Here is a 16,847-nt window from a genome sequence, read left to right as displayed (position 1 = left end):
AGTGGACTTCAGGGACTGTTCATGGGACTTTGAATGGGGACAAAGTTGGAGAGAATCTAAACACTGTGATCCCAAACCTGTAAAAACTGCAAAGATGGTGGGAAAATATACCAAATACTGACACTATTTTTCTGTTAAAAAAAAAAAAAAACAAAGTAGCATACTTTTACCTCTTTCTCTAAATCACCTTAGGCTGTAAGACCTGCAAAGCAGGATGAATACATGCCTCTCACTCCAGAACCTGAGGGGTTGAAACAAGAGAACTGAAAGTTTGAGGCTAGCCTGGGCTACACAGTGAGATCATCCTTCAAATAAAGAAGAAAATGGAGTTCTTTGACAATCAGTCTGCTACTAAAAACTAAAATATTACATCAGGAGAAAAGAAAAATGTTAAATAATGGAAGGAAGGCATGGTAGGGAGGCACTGTCCTTTTGGGCAACTTGACACAAGGTAGAGTTACCTAAGAAGAGGAACCTCTATCAGGCTGCCTGTAGGCAAATCCATAGTACGTTTTCTTGATTAATGATTGACGTGGGCAGGCTCAACCTACAAGGGCAGTGTTAGCCTTGGAAAGGTATGGGCCCTGGAGTGTAGAGGAAAGGAAACTGAGTGAGCCAATGAGCAGCGTTCTTCCTTGGTGTCTGCCGGTTCCTGCCTTCAGGTTCCTGTCTTGAGTTCCTGAACTGATTCCCCTTCATAACAGACTCAAGCTGTAAGATGAAATAAGCCCTGCCCTCCTCAAGTTGCTTTTACTCCTTGTGTTTCATCACAGAGGCAGAAATCAAACTAAGACAGGCACTGAACTGTGACAGAGAACAATTCACAAAGACATTTTCCTTCAACCACTCAAGTTCCAGCAGGGAAAGAAGATTCAGACAAATAACTGCAAAATCGTGTAATAAGAAACACGTTATGTATGCTGGGCATTATGGTGTGTGCCTATGACCCCAGAACCTGGGAGACTGGGAAAGACTCTGAGTATAACTGAGGTCAGCCTGGGCTTCACAATGGAATTCTGCCTTAAAAAATAAGGGCTGGGCTGAAGAGAAGGCTGTTCTTCCAGAGGATCTGGTTTGGTTCCCAGCACATACCCAGAGGCTCAAACCATCTCTAATTTCACTTCCAGGAGATGAGGTGCCTTTTGCTGGCCTCCCTGGGTACCAGGCATGCACACAAGTGGTGTGCAGGAATACATGCAGCAGAACACCCATATGCATGAAATAAAAACTTAAAAGTGAAGACTAGTATAAGTCAGTGGATGAATGCTTGCATAGTGTGCTTAAGGTTTAATGTCCAACACCACAGAAAGGGGAGAAAGCTATGTAAGGTATCGGTGTGTCTTAAAGCATCCGAGTCTGAATTATCCCATGAAATCCTACATGCTAAAGGCTTGGTCCCTAGCCCATGGCACTGTTGAGAAGTGGTAGAAGCTTTAGGAAATGGGATCTAGTGGATGGAAGTTGTATCATGGGGTGTGGTCATGAAGGGGGTGCTGAGATCCAAACTGCTTCCTACCTCTCTGTGCTTTCTGTGTGAGATGAGGTAACTGGGCCTCTTCATGCTACATTATGGCCCAAAGCAGCAGGGTCAAGTAACCGTGGGCTGAAATTCCTAAAGCCGTGAACCAAAACAAACCAGCCTCCTTCTTAGGTTGATTGCTTTTGTGATATTTTGTCACAGTGGTAGGAGGTTAAGATGCCTTCACAGAAAAAAAAAGCCTTTTGTTTGGGGGAGTTTCTATCTCCATATTTTAATTTCTCTGTTTAATCATCTGACATATTGAAAAACCAGTGCTGGAAGCTGTAGCTGCAAACAGTTGGCCAGGAGAACAAACTTAGGGTAGGGCCATTTCTTATTTAGAAATTTGGATTCCCAAACAAGCATAAAATAGCCCGTGGCCACAAGTAGCATTACTCAGATAAAAAGTGGGTTTCATCGAAGTGTCTAAGAATGCATCAACTACCCGTATATCTGAGTAGGGTGAGCATGTGCTGGCTACAGTCTTGTGCCAGGCAGCAGGCTTATAAGAACAAGAGGCCTGGCCTCTGACCCCCTCCCTTTCCCCATGGTTTTCCTCAGTCAGAATCATTCAGTCTTTTACTCTCAGCCCAAAGATCTTAGCAGCAGGGTCTGTACAAGATGTCATACACGCAGAGGCAGAAAATGCCTCAAAGTCTTCCCAGCATGGCAATATGGGGATTCTTCCTTTAAATCTATTTGTGGCTTTCTAGCTCTCCAGCCCCCACTCCCAACCTCTCTTCTGCCAGGAGTTTGAGCCAAGCCACATTCAAGGCCCAGAGCTGCCGAGTTGACTGGTGACCCAGAGAAGCACAGAGTCGTTTGACTCCATCCACGGGCCACTCACATGGATGGAGAACTGGGTCGTCAGCTACAAGCCCTTGGAGACTTTTCAGCCTCTGCCTCTAGGTCACCCCACACAGCAGAAAGAAAGTCCCTGGTCACCCTAGCTAGTTCAGCAGTCGGGGGTGGGAGGGGGAGCCAAACTTGTTTCTTTTATAATTATTCATGGTTAAACAGGAGAACAAATGTAACTTCAGCCAAACAGGGAAAAAGGAACACCCATTCCCAATTTAAGAAGGGTCGGAGGAAAACTTCTGAGGAGTCCCTTTCCCCAGTTTTGTTCATCTGGATGAACTCTGACCCTTGCTCTTTTCCCTTTTCCCTAGGAACTGGACAGTCTCAGACAGAGGGCCTGTTCACAGTAAAGAGACTAGAAAAGAATGTTATTTTCAAATCACAGGGATTGTCAGGAGGCTGGTTCAACTGTGGAAAGGAAATTCAAAAAGCCAATGAATCTAATGTTTCAAAGGTCTCTACTCTGACCCAAAGAATTTGCTCCAGAGGGTGTGCCCATCTGCACAGGGACTTGGGTGCTACCTGGTGGGTGCCCTGGATGTTAGAAGCAGGGAAGGAAGAGGCAGTGAGGCCAGGGCTCCCCAACGTTCACCCTGACTCCTTTCTTTTCAGTGTAGCTCAGCTGGGGCTGCAGGCGGACTGAGCGATGATATTCCTCCCATCACTCTATCTCTGCATGTGCAATGGCGGAGAACGCCATAGCACAGTGAGATTCCCCTAGGAACCGCACATTGCAAGGAGAGTTGGTGGACCCAGAAGGGATTTTCCCCCCATCAGTCTCTCGGCTGCGATTACTTCTGAGTGGCAGTGTTCTGTGGAGTTTTCCATTCCTTTGGATATTTTTCTTGATTATCTGATAATAATCCTAAACTGTTTAATAATCGGGAAAGAAATATAATACCCATGGCTATGGGTTTACCTCTCTCTCTAGAGACCTCAGCAAAATACAACTGTGAGTTCAACTCATAACAAAGTAGTGGGAGGAGACGGCGGAGGAGTGTAGAAGAAGCAGAGAGAATGGAAACTAGATTCCTGCGTGTCTCATGGCAAGTTGTGCCAGCATAGTCCAGAGTCAGGGGCAAGTTGTGGGGAAAGGAGACTGGCCAGTGAAATCCAGAGGTCCCCTGTTTCTGACTACCCCCATATCATGGTGCTGGAGTCACAGGCACATGGTGCTGTTCAGCTTTTGTGTGAATGCTGGGAATCTCACATCCCCCCTGCTCCTACGGCATGTATGGTTGATTGGTGCCTCCAGGCCTTAAGGTACTAAAGGATCCAGGCATGCTCAGTCAGCACAGACAACCGAGAGAAATAAGCCTCCCAAGAAAACCTCTCCAGGAAGCGTCTACACTGGAACCAAGAATCACGCAGCCGAGAGTGTGAACAAGATGGACTTCAAGCCAAACCAAACTTCTCGCATCCTAAATAGGCTTCTGTATCCCCTTACCATCTCTGACCCTTCTGTCTGATATGTAGAGGGAGGCTACTACTACCTCTGCTAGCTACAGCTTGTAAGTCTAGTTGCAGGGACTCTGATGTCTTCTTCAGGCTTCTAAGGGTACCACATATACATGGTGAACATAAGACAAACAAACAAACAGACAGACACACATATATATGCATAAACATATATTTAAAAAGTAAATAAAACTTGAAAAGCATTCACTAATTATAAAGACAACAAGAAAACAAAACAGTTTGCAAGCTGCAGTTGCAGGGACATGCAGCCTTATGTGAGATGGGAAGGCACTCCCTGAAGAAGCAAAGAGATGGGCTGGCTTATATGGAGAAAGTCCTCACTAAGGTTCCCAATGGGGCCAACCTATGCAAATGAGACATGCAGGCTTCCTCAATACCAATTGGCTAGTTTTATGTAAATGAGGGAACAATTGTGTTCATTTCTGATTGGCTGAGATTTACATACAACTATAGGTTTCTTAGGTCGCATCAGGGCAGCTGATGGCTGTTTATCTTGGCATCTGAGACAGGAATTTGCCCAGAATGTGAAGTCGTTCTGCAATTCTTCCACGAATCCAGTTACCCGAGTGACCCCACGATCAGCAAATGGCTCCAGGGATCTACTCTGAACGCTAGCTAACTGGCATCCTTCTCGGAGAGTCGGTTCCACTTAAAATTCACGATCCCGAGTGGAAATCATCAGAAATCTTGTCACTTGGTGTGATGACTGACTATGTCACTAAACATCCACAGTACAAGCTGTGCATAACAGGTAAGGGATTCCCAGTGCTCTGTGCTGCAGCTGGAAAGTTAGATCCTTATTGATGATTGGAGTTGACTAGTCTCACGTTAGAAGGCCATTGTGGTGTAAACACATTATCAGGATGGCTTACTTTACGGTGCCAGAAGAGTCCTGCTAGCTTGAGCACAGCTAGGTCACTCTTAGCATACTTAGAAGCCATGATCTGTGACCTACCCAGCACTGATGTCAGAAATTTAGTAAGGCGATATTTGTAAGGACATAAACCTTAATCCCACTATGTCATTGTGTTATCCAACAGTAATTGTTTAGTGCTAAAATTGTTTCTAGCTAAAAGCTAGAAAATGTCGGGGATATAGTAACTCACACCGAGCCCTGGATAGGTTGCTGTGCATGCATTGCTGATAGCTCTTCAGTAGGCATGGCCCACTGAAGCACTGAGTCATCTTCTGCTGTGTTTCATGGACTTTTGGGTAGATCCATTGAGGAGGTTCAGAGCGAGTAGGAGTTTTTTGAATTGTTGAGATGAACTGATTTGTTCATATGGTCTAACATAGAAACTTTCATATCTATTCTCCCCAAACTAGACAATCTACAATAAGCTTTAGAATATTTATTTTGGAGGACACTGGTAAGAAATGTAAGATTCAATTTACTCATTTCGAAAGAAATTACCTCTCAGAAACTCATTTTGTAGGGTGCAGTCGGGGCCACCTCACTATGCTAGAATGAGCTCTCAGAAATGAAAAAGTAATAGATTCAATGACATTCTAAAAAAAAATGTCAATTTGAAGAGGGATGGCAAGGAGCACATTTCAAACACAATGAGAAGGAAATAGTACTTCTGAGTTTACCTTTATCACTTAATCCTGGTAGGATAAAGGAAGAAATATCAATCGACGTTACTGAAGGTAGGCAAAACAATACTGAAAACCTACTGCGACAGTATTGACGCAACAGAGTTCTCAAAGTGAAGTGCCTCTGTCTGGCTTCAGATCCCACGTAGTAAGAGAAGGCACTAACACCAAATGCAGAGGGAAGGGTCTTAATTTTACAGACTCCTATTAGGGAAGAACTGAATTATAACATATGTTATTCTTCGTGTCAAAGATAATCAGTAATATACATATTTACATTGAACTTTCATGCATGGACAGTCAATAAAAACAAAACTTTATGTCAATTTTTCTTAAGTCTAGTCTGTGTCACTCTAGTCTGTTGCCCTCATGCTAGATAGAATGGTGACTTTTAACCTTGGCTTGAGAGTCTCTGAACTTGAGGAAAGACTTTCTTCTGGGTACCAACTGAACTAACAGTAGAGACTGTGCATATGACTTCAGTAGTGGCATTCTGCTTGCTCTGGGCATTGGCACTGAGTGAATAGATACTCTTGGACTGTATCATATAAAGCTTTTGTCTTCAGTACCCTGTGACCCAGACACATGGGTATCTTGGCTGACCATGTGAAATATCAATTACTCCTATATTTTGTCTTTGCCATCTTTGGACTGGTTATCCCTGAAGAACAGAAATGTCATTTGAATGAAAAATGACATCCATTGAGAAGTCAACACTCCACTTCCTACTAACAGGACAGGTGGGAACGAAAGTCACTAAATGAAATAATGAGATAATAATATACACTTTGTTCTATAATGCATACGATACATACAAGACTAGAGAATTGGGCCAACCACAACTCTTGCCTAGTGAACACTCTTATCTTGGCTTTCTTCTAGCGTGTGAATGGATTGTCTAATCACTGGGAGACATGAGTCGGTCATAGTCCAACTACACACTGAGGAATACTGAGGTCTAGGAGAAGGGGAGACAGGATGGGTGATGTTAACATCCACTTCTTTCCAGGTGCTGTACTCCGCTGTTTGCAGACATTCTGTCTTCAACTCTTCCACAGTTGTCCCAGGGTAACCTCCATTACATCTCACACCTCGGTCTCCTATGCCCATTACTGTAAACTGCCTGGTCCGAAATAGAATTTCTGTGAGTGACAAGAACATTTTGGAGTAATATTCTCAGGTGGTTGGGTGGTTTGATGTTGGGCAACTTTCAATTTTCACAGCTGAACTTTAAAATCTCATTAAAGCAGCTTTTTGTTGCTATTTGCTGGATTTAAGTCGGGAGCGATTCGCCAAATGAGCAGGCACAGCGGGCTGTCTCTCCTGGCAAGCATAATAAACACCTACAAAGAACATGATCAAGATGGAAAAGTGTGATTTCAGAACGAAAGCAGTGAGCTCCTCCGTGAGAATTGTCTTTATCAGGCCTGACTGATCTTTATAGGTGGGTGACTTTGAAGGCAAGAGACAGACGCCTTTCTTCTCTTCCCTCAATGGGAGTGTTTGCATTGGCAAAAACCTTGGATGGGCAGATTGCTAAGAAGTTTGGAAATTTCAGTGTCTGATGCAACCTGGTGTCCTGAATAACTTTAATGGGGTGGGGGTGGGGGTAACTGGCCTGAAAAAGATCTCTTCAACACCGAGTGGCTCTGTCCCCCAACTGTCCTTTACCTAGCCTTTCCAACACCTACCTAGAAGAGTTATGGGGTCGTACTAAAGTAGTTCCTATTTGTGGCATGCAATCCAGTGACTAGGACACTGCTTAGTGGCTGCCAGTAAATCAGATAGTGGCTCAGAGTCCCAAAGTCCTCCATAGAAGGAAGACAAGTCTCCAAAAATACTAGACTTCAAAGAAGAGGGGGATTAAAAAAAGCACAAGACAAGGACACATATCCTACAAAGAGAGCTAAAGATCTTCAGATATGACCTGTAGATTGTGAACAAGGACATGCAAAAAGGCTCCTGGGTCAGGAAAGAGCAGGAAGGCCACAGAAGTGGAGACAGGAAGGCATGGAGAAAAGGATGGCCACACAGGTGAGTAGTATGTTTGTCTACCATGCAGGGAGCCCTGGGGTTCATTCCTAAACCACATAAACTGGGTATGGTGCTACATGCCTTGTAACCCTGGCATTCAGGATGGAGACACTAACCCCTTTGGAAGTTCAGAAATATTCTTGCCTATGCAATGAACTTGAGGTCAATTTGGGTTACATGAAAGCTTTTCTAAAGAAAAAAGGAAAGAATGGAGGGAAGAAAGGAAGAAGAGAGGTAGGAAAAAGGGAGGGAGAGAGGGAAAGAAGAAACATACATGCCTCTTTTTATTATTATTTGTTTGCTTTACGTATATGAGTACACCATTACTCTCTTCAGACACACCAGAAGAGGGCATTGGATGTCACGCGCTTTCTCCCGACCCACAGGAACAAAACACACGACACTCAGGCTCCTTCTCAAAGCGGTTTACTCAGGCTTCTTCTTCAGCTTAGCAGGAGTGACCCTGTTCCCTTCCGCGCCACGGCTTATATATCCCTGTGAGACCAATCAGTGCATGCCACGTCTCATCTCTCCATAGGCCCGCATCAGATCACGGGAGACCTCCTCACTCAGGGTGCAGCCTCACTTGCCAAATAAGGGCTTGTTCACTCCATGGCTCTCGGGCAGCCGGCGCCATCTTAGGGCGAGGTCTTGAACGCCCAACAATTGGATCCCATTACAGATGGTTATGAGCCACCATATGGTTGTTGGGAATTGAACTCGGGACCTCTGGAAGAGCAGCCAGTGCTCTTAACCGCTGAGCCAGCTCTCCAGCCCAACATACATGTCTTTAATTGGCTGGGAAAAGAGCAAATCTGAAGAACCAAGGAGACGGGCTGCTGGGAGGACTTGCATGCTCCACATTGTTGGGCTCCCTTTGTGCAGACCCTCAAGGACTCCAGGCTCTTGCTGGCTCAGCAGACAGTCTTCACTTGAAGACTGGCTCTCACCTGGGCTCCTTCTCTCCACCATTCTTTTGTTCCCCCCTAGAGCCACGTGCATAAGAAGGACTCAGTTGACTATCTCTGTGTGCTAGAAAGACCTGTCTCTAAGAGTAGAAATTCATCTTGTTGAAGCAAGGACGGATTCCCATGAGGAAGAGATGGGAGAACTTAGAACTCTAGGTTCTTTGAAAAGTCTACAGTCACCTTGTTTCAGAGTCCTGATTTTGCATTAGGGCTTCTTAAATGCTCTCTGGCAGACCAGCAGCCTAGTCTTGGAATCTCCAGTTCTTCCTTCTTTAAAAGTGACTCAGAACCCACCCTGTATACATCTTGATTTCAGGACTTCACTGAGTTAGCATCCGAGGACATTAATAAGCAGAAGCTGATTTGCATTAACTGGTACAAAGCCCCTGTTCAGCCCTGGGGGCTGGGGGGGGGGGAGTATCTGTCAGACCTCACCTGGGTTGGTAAGGAAAACAAGCCACTCCTCAGCCTAGCTAGCTGTTTATGTTGGGGACAGAGCACTCCACACTGGCTGCTTGGGGGCTGCAGTGGGAAGCTGCTGACAGGCTCAGGCAGTGGATAATGTGAGTATTCATTCACTCCAGCCGCTGTTTGCCTAGCACGCCTGTGTGGAGGAGAAGGGAAGGGGTAAGAGCAGAGAAAGGAAGGACCACGAAGGCCACTTGGTAGAAGCCAGTTTCACAGCCTTCCAGGCCACCCTGTAAGGAAGGTCACTCTGGGGGAGTTGAGACACAGTGTCTGCTGGGCAATATGAACTTTTGTTACCCAGCTTGCCCAAGTCTATAATAAGGCTAGTTAAACATTTCTAGTGTTTCCAAATATTCTTCATGAGATTTCACCCCGCAATGAGCTGCTTGCTGAGAAAGGGTGGATAGACCCAATGCCCTTCAATCAGCTTGGATACAGTTCAACCTCTTCTATCCTGTACAAAAGAGCTGGGACAGTCACTTTGGTCAGCCACTCCCTCTGCCACCTACTGATAAGAGGCCCAACTAGGAGTCCCTGACCCATTCCCAAACTCGCCAGCATGTACATGACCTCGGAGTAGTTATATAACTGTTCTGGTCTTCTGTTGCCTCACTTTGGCTATGGGCATGATAACCAGTGCCCCACCTCCCAGGGTGGCTGTACAAGTAAGGAGAGCAAATAGTTCACAGGAGGGCATCCCTCAGGGAAAAAGTTGGCAAGCGTTTATGAAAAGGGACAAGTAGAGAATACTGTTGAGTTCAGAAACCACAATCAGGACTCTGTTGAATGTTCTTTTTTGTGTGTGATTATTATTATTATTATTATTATTTTTACTATTACTATTATTGTATATTCCTGGAAACCCTGACAGTTATTGTCAACCTCATAGATGGCACAGAAACCCATAGGCAGGGCTTGACACACAGGCCATAGTCTCCCAAGCCTTGTTAAAGGCAAGTAACAGGGAGAAGCCAAAATTAGCACGAATGGTTAAAAGAAAAACATCTCTAAATCTACATAAATAACATATGAAGCATATATAACCACAAATGTATGTGTTCTGAAGACTTTATGACTTTTGGTCCACACTTGTGAAATTATCTGAACCTCCATTCATGTGGCACAGTGGTAGGTTTTCATCTCTTTGGCAAATACCAGAGAGAAACAACGACAATGAGTAAGTTGGCTCTCTGGGCTCACACCTTCAGAGGTTGCAGCCTGTGGTTCCTGGGGCCCATGGTGAAGCAGAGCATCCAGTTTCACCTAATGCTCAACTGATGCTCACTTGATGATGGCCGGGACGCAGAGAAAGTCAGGAAAGCAGTAGAAACAGGGTGTTAACTTCTAAGGGCACTTTCCTCAGTGACCCACTTCCTCCAACTAGACCCTGCTCCCATCAGACACCATCAAATTATGAATCCATGGATGGATGAGTCCTATGAAGAGATCAGACACTTCATGATCCAGTCACTTCCTAATGACATGATCCTCCGACTGGGGCATGCCTCATGTCCAGACCATGACAGCCACTTTATTCCAGAAACCACTCTATCTCTCAGCACATCACAGAATAGACCAGAGCATCTGTCAGTCAAGCCTGGAATCACCTCACAGTACAGATGAAGTTCTCAGCAGCGTCTTCTAGTTTGCTTTCTGCTTCTGTGATAAGCACTGAGGCCAGAAGCAACTTGAGGAGGAAAGGTTTTTAGCTCAGCTTATACTTCCCGATCCCAGCCTGTCACTCAGGGAAGTCAAGGCAGAAACTCAAGCAGGAGCTGAAACAGGAGTCATGGAAGAGTGCTGCTTACTGACGTAATCCTTGGCTCACATTCAGATACCTTACTTTCGTTGTTGTCATTGTTGTTATGTTGTGTGGTTTTTCAAGAGAGAGTTTCTCTGTGCATCCCTGACTGTCTTGGAACTTTCTTTGTAGACCAGGCTAGCCTCAAACTCAGAGTTCTGCCTGCCTCTGCTTCCCAAGTTCGGGGATAAAAGGTGTGCACCCTGTTCAGTTAACTTCCTTAAATAGCCAGGCATATATTTGGTACCATACAACGGGACCTCCCTACATCAATTAGCATCCAAGAAAATGTATCTACACACCTGTCTTCGGGTCACCCTGATGAGACTCCCAGCTTCCTGAGGCAGAGGTTTTTTTCCTCTCCAGCTTTCAGGCAGCCATCATTGAACTACCTAGCCCATGTCTTAATAAGCCAACCTAATAACTTCCCTCTGTTACATAAATTAATGCTGTAAGTTCTGTTCCACCAGAGCTCTGTCGAACACACTTACTCCCAAAGCCAACACTCATGGTTACGTAGGGAATGGCTCCCTCTGTTTCTTATGTCAAGTCAGGTCCCTTCTTCACTATGTGTGTCTCTTCCTTCCTAGCCTCGTTCCTTGTTATAAGATATCAGAAGAGCCACAGAAGCTCTGGCTGAGTATGGAAAATAACAAAAAATGCTTATTTCATTCCCCTTCTGAGCATTTCCAGAGAACCAATGGTTTAGTGATTCTCATCTGGACTAGAATAATGAAAGCAGCCCGGTGTCTCTCTCTCTCTCTCTCTCTCTCTCTCTCTCTCTCTCACACACACACACACACACACACACACACATACACACGAGGCAGTATCTACTGGATACCTCGTATCTTCCAAGCACTGAAGTACAGTGCAATAATGCAGCTTCGTGGCACAAGGTTCTGAGGCGGCAAATGAGCTCCTGTCTTCTTTGGACAGAGATGATGATGGGAACCAGGGAGGATGTGTGCCTTTCAACACCAGGGCTGAGCCTGGCACATTCATTTCCTGTTCAGTTCCTGTTCCTGTTTTATTGCAGCCTCCTCTCGCACAGAGTGTCAGCTGTCCCGGAGGTCACATGCTTCCAGAGCCCCCTTTGTCTCCTCGTTTCGTCGTCTGTGACAGTCATTCCCAGCCCAGATGACGAGTGCTGTCATTTCTATTTTGATACGTTTTCTCTCTGGTTCATGGTGTTTTTCACTTTATTTCATCTTAGCATGTAAGGATAAGCCCCGGAGCTCAGCCTAGCAGTCTCAGCACCCGGCGGGGCAGAGCACAGCAGAGGAAAGGGTTAGTGCCTCAATACAAGCCACGCCTCCAACATGGAGGAAGGATCTTGGAAATGCCTGACCCTGGTCACAAGGAAGAAGCCTAGACGGCTTAAGGGATTTGGTGGCCCTCCCAAGCAAAACAAGAAAAAGTACCAACCAGAGAAGGAACCGTCTGCGTTATTTTCCCTCCTGAGAAAGAGTACCTTAGACATGAAAAGGTTGCAAGGTTCACGCCTAGCAACCATTACACATCGCCTAATGGTCGATTCTGGGAGCAGAAGCCCTAGAAGAGCATTTCTGTGGTAAAGTGTCTCAGAAAAGGAACGCGGTGGGTTAATGAGCCTCAGAGATGAGTGCCTTCTGTGGGAACACTGCACAGACATCACTTCCTTAATAAAAGTACTAAGAGAGAAAATCGATGGCAGAGCCTTCCTTCCCGGGAACTATGGAGATACAGGCTAAAAGCCACTTAGGAAAGAGCAGAGTTTGACAAATCCATGACACACCACTAACTTTGGAATGAAAGCTGAATTTAATGACACTGTAGATAAGGCTCTGCACCATCCGGCCTCAGCTTTTTGTTCCAGTCCTTGTCTGTGTCACTGTATTGCATGCCCCGCCTGTCTAGTAACCTGCTTATACCTTCTCAGTATACTTCTCCCTCCTCCCTTCCCCTCCGTCTCCCCTCTCCTCCTCCTTTGTCTCCTCCTTCACCTTTGTGCCTTTGAATTCCCTGTGCTAGAAGGGCCTCTCTCGGTTTCATAACAGAGCAAACCCCCACTCTTCTTTCAACACAGTACAAATAATCCCCTGTGAGGCCTCTCCTGACTCTTACGAGCAGTTATTTCTCTCTTCTCCCTTTAAGGGGGGTGTCCGAGCTTCTGTAACAAAACATATGAACTCCCCAGGAGTTATTTTATGTGTTTCTCTCTTCCAACAGTCTGAGCTCCTGAGCAATAGAGGTTGGGCACCCTTTCTGTTAGCTCCAGAGCCTATGCCAGGGCCTGAGTACAGTAGCCACTTAAAAATGATGAACGAGTGAATGAATACGTGACTTGGAACCGATCTCAGAAGGCTTTGAGAGCCCAGCAGAGTGATCAGGTACTCTGCTCAGTGATATCCACTACAGGGTCTTCAAAATGATCTGATGGTGGGCAGGGAGGAAAATACAACTCCTCTTCATGTTTGCTTATCGAAGATTAGCTATGAAAAGTAAGCTTTTCTAGTATTTCATAGAAACTGATAGACGCGCGTGTATTTAATCCATAAATAACCAGTGTGTGTGCTTAAAATGCAGACCATAATTATAAACAAAGGAGATGCATTCAAAGAATCTAAAGAGGGGAAAGATGAACAAATGAAGGAGTAGGAGAATTAGTCTTGTGGACAAGGCGAGAAGGACCTCAGTCTTGAACACTAAAGAAGGTCATGCATAAAGAGTAAGACACTAGACAAGTATGGGGCAATAGGAACGAAGGTCCCCTCATGAAGACCTTCCTAGGGATCTCTGTTATTGTCTCCAGTGTCATTAAGCTAGGAGACTCTCAGGTGCAGGTACAAAATAGGAAAGCAGATGAACTCGGAGGCTTACACTCTATAGTGTCCTTCTAGAAGCGTTCCCTATTCGTTTGAAGGGCAACAAGTCAGGCCTCTGCATCAGGCCCGTCCAGCTTCTTAGAAAAGTCTATTTATAGCCTCTCCTTATTGCAGCACACCATGCTGTTGCCCTGTAGGTGGCTTGCCAGGTGGTGTGAGCCCCTGCCGGGTGAGTGACCATCTTCTGGCTGCTTCCTGTTAGTTTAGGGAGCAACAAAGCAGGTGGATTTGTTTGTCAGTTGAGCAACCTGTCCGTGCCCTGCCTAGCCTGACTGGCTCCCTTTAAACATTAACCACTTTCTAAAACCTGTGTTTTATGCTCAGTGCTGGGGTTGGGGTTGGGGCAGTAGAGAAGTCAAGAGGAAAAAAAGAAAGAAGGGAAGGGGACCCTCTAATAATAAGTCACTCATTTCGCAGCATCTGTTAAGTGTCCCCTGGACTCTGGGAGCTGGGGACGCCATTTCCATGCTCAGAAACTGACCCTTGGTAAAGGAAACACATCAGAGACGTAAACGGAAAAAGAGTGGAGACAGGTCCAATGCTGAAACTGGGCCTTCTTCGCTCTCCAAAGAAGGTTTAATGGAGACAGAAAAAATATAGATAGCTGAAAGCCACCGGGATCTCCATTCCCAGGACAGTGGATCTTAAACTTTAGGAAATAAAACAGACTCAGTGGAGCTAATGGTTTTGGGGTTGTTCAGTTGGTAGGACAAGGCTGGGAGTCTTTTCTTTGAGATAGAACCAGAGATTTTTTTTTCTTTGTCCAGTTCTCTGAGAGATTCCAAGGTAAGTGGTCAATGATCACAAGGGGGAGCTGTGCTTCCAACGTAGGAGGAATGGCATTCGGAACCCTCAGGGACAGAGGAAAGGAAGCAGGAGGCTAGAGAGGATCTAGGGGCAGGAAGTGGGAAAGAGACAAAACCCAGGCTGCAAACTAGAAAAGATGAACAGCCATTACCAGAGGCATTGGGGTCTTGCAGCTGGCTGGCGTCTGTGGTTTAGCCTAGTTTCTGGTCCTTAGCATGAAATCTATGACTTAGCTAAACAAGCACGTAGCTATCTGAAGGCAGAATCACTAGGCTGAACGTTGGACAGAAACGCTTCCTTTAGGAGCCAGCCTCTCCTTGGTCATGCCTCCCCTTTCTTACAGACCTCCTGGTTGTAGTCTATTGCTGATCTCCAAATTCCAGAGTAACTAAAACCCAAGGGAATGGGAAAGGAAGATGAATCATTTTGGCACTGTCATCTGTAGCTTCCGTGGTTCTTGACAGCTCCGTAATCATTACCCAAAGACTAGACATCCAGCCGGTGGCTGCTTGCTTGCATGACGAGGAGCTCCGGTAAGGCCACTAGTGACCTTGTCATCTCCAGATCTTGCTCCATCGTCATTACATCAAGACATGTACCTCTTACACTGAACTAAAGATGCACCGCTTCCCTTGGGATGTGAGCAGTCTGACCCTAGTATCATTTCTTAGCACTTGTTGCTTGCGGCTGCTAAGCCCCGCCTCACCGTTTCTAAGGTGTACGTTCCCACACTCCTCTCACCTGCGTTCCTCACCCCTGCCTGTGAGTTCCTTCCCCGCGGATCCTTCTTTTCCATTCTTCCACTTGAAGACCACACCTCATTTTTTTCTTCCCCTCATTGAGAGTCTTGACCTGACGCGAGTGATGTTTGATCAGATGCGTTCACCTATTCCATTCCGTGGGGAAGAGGTCTCACATAACCCTCTTGAGCCTAATGGTTAGGGACCCCACTAGCCCGAGTCAGACTCTCAGCTCTGCCGCCCATCTGCTCTGGGACCTTCCAGCTCCGCCACCACAGGCAGGTTCTGTCACTCCCTGAGTCTCCGTTTCCTCACCTATAAAGTGGGGAAAGAACCTTACTTACTGTTCGGGGTAAATAAGCCAAGCTTGTCCAGCCATATCAAGCATAACTGTCAGCGAATGTTTGCCCTTCTCGTTATAAATATTTATATCCTCCACTTTTACTCTAATCCCTACGGGTTTAGTCTAGTAGATGCTAATAATGTTTATTGAATTAGCAATTAAGATATATAACTGCATCCATACATTACGACATTTTAAGAAGGCATGGGCAACTCAATATATTCATTCATACATAAATATTTTATGCCATTTCCTGTCTGTGAGGATTTGCTTAGAGAGGAATTAATCTAAACCAGCTCAGGGGACCTCCTCATGCCCCTCTCTTTTTTGTGCCTGTCACTTCAAACTGCTTTCCTCACTCCTCTGCCCATCCTTAGGTTTGCTGTCCCGCTGCTAAAGAACCACCTGGAAAATGGTGGCTTTTTAAAAGGACCTTAAACTGTGTCTCTGTCCTCTAGAAGAAATAGGTGCAGGATTCCACCAAGCCTTTTGCTGTTTGAGCTCCGAATATCTTCCTGTCTGTCTCTACCTTGTGAGAAGTGGGGGAGGGGGACTGAATGAACCCTGTTGTCCCTTTGGTTCCCATGCTCTACAATTATCTTCGTGTGGGGCTGAGTTTTCAATTTTAATTAATAGAAATTGATGACTACACAGGCTTCTGAATTTTAATGATTTGGCTTTTTTTTTTTAATTTTACTGTAGCAGGAAGGCAAAGTCCATTCAGGAGACACCATATCTTGACATTTGAATGGCTGCCCTGAGTGTTGGGTGGGGCAGGAAGCCTCAGTTCCCATCAGCCAAGACCTGACAAGAGCAAAGAAGACTCTACTGTGACCTGGTTGCTAGGTGAGGTTGCTTTTATAGGTTAACTGTGTGCAGTGAATTTTCAACTTACTATGTTTTCAAGTGACATTAATAAGTTTATTGAGACCAAACCCTTGTTGTTAAGTCACTGTTGTCCTAATTCCCTGATGAGGAAAGTCTGAGAAAAAAAATCGGTGCAGCAGTTCCTGCTTGCCCTGCCTCATGCTTTTTTTTTTCTACTTATCCAGAATGCCTAGAGGTGATTGCAAGGCTGAGACAAAGGTCTAGAAACCGGGCTGCCCTTCCTTTAACTTCAGGAGTTTCTGAGGAACGATAGCAAAGGTGGACTGAGCTTTAATTAGAAGGAGAAGAAGAAAGAAGAGGAGGAGAAGGAAGAAGAGGAGGAGGAGGAAGAAGGAAAGGAAAGGAATGGAAAAAAAACTTTTTAGAGATTCTCACTAAATAATAAAAATTAAATACATAGGTGATAAAGCAGTCACAAACTACCTATTCTTGTTGTTCCTTCTCAGAGAAAGTAGCTGTGGGCTTCTACCAACCCCCGG

At 45.4% G+C, this 16,847-nt stretch overlaps 1 long non-coding RNA gene across 1 annotated transcript; it reads left to right on the top strand.

Moving 5' to 3' along the window:
* The first annotated feature begins 14,769 nt into the window (after positions 1 to 14,769).
* LOC114621974 lies at positions 14,770 to 16,690 on the top strand. The gene is made up of 3 exons (XR_003711509.1): positions 14,770 to 14,930; positions 16,183 to 16,326; positions 16,533 to 16,690. It is a non-coding gene; the product is annotated as an uncharacterized LOC114621974 (long non-coding RNA).
* The last annotated feature ends 157 nt before the right edge of the window (positions 16,691 to 16,847 follow it).

This window comes from Grammomys surdaster, unplaced genomic scaffold, assembly GCF_004785775.1.
Source record: "Grammomys surdaster isolate TR1022 unplaced genomic scaffold, NIH_TR_1.0 185, whole genome shotgun sequence".
Taxonomy (NCBI): domain Eukaryota; kingdom Metazoa; phylum Chordata; class Mammalia; order Rodentia; family Muridae; genus Grammomys; species Grammomys surdaster.
This window is presented reverse-complemented; position numbering and strand designations above follow the sequence as displayed.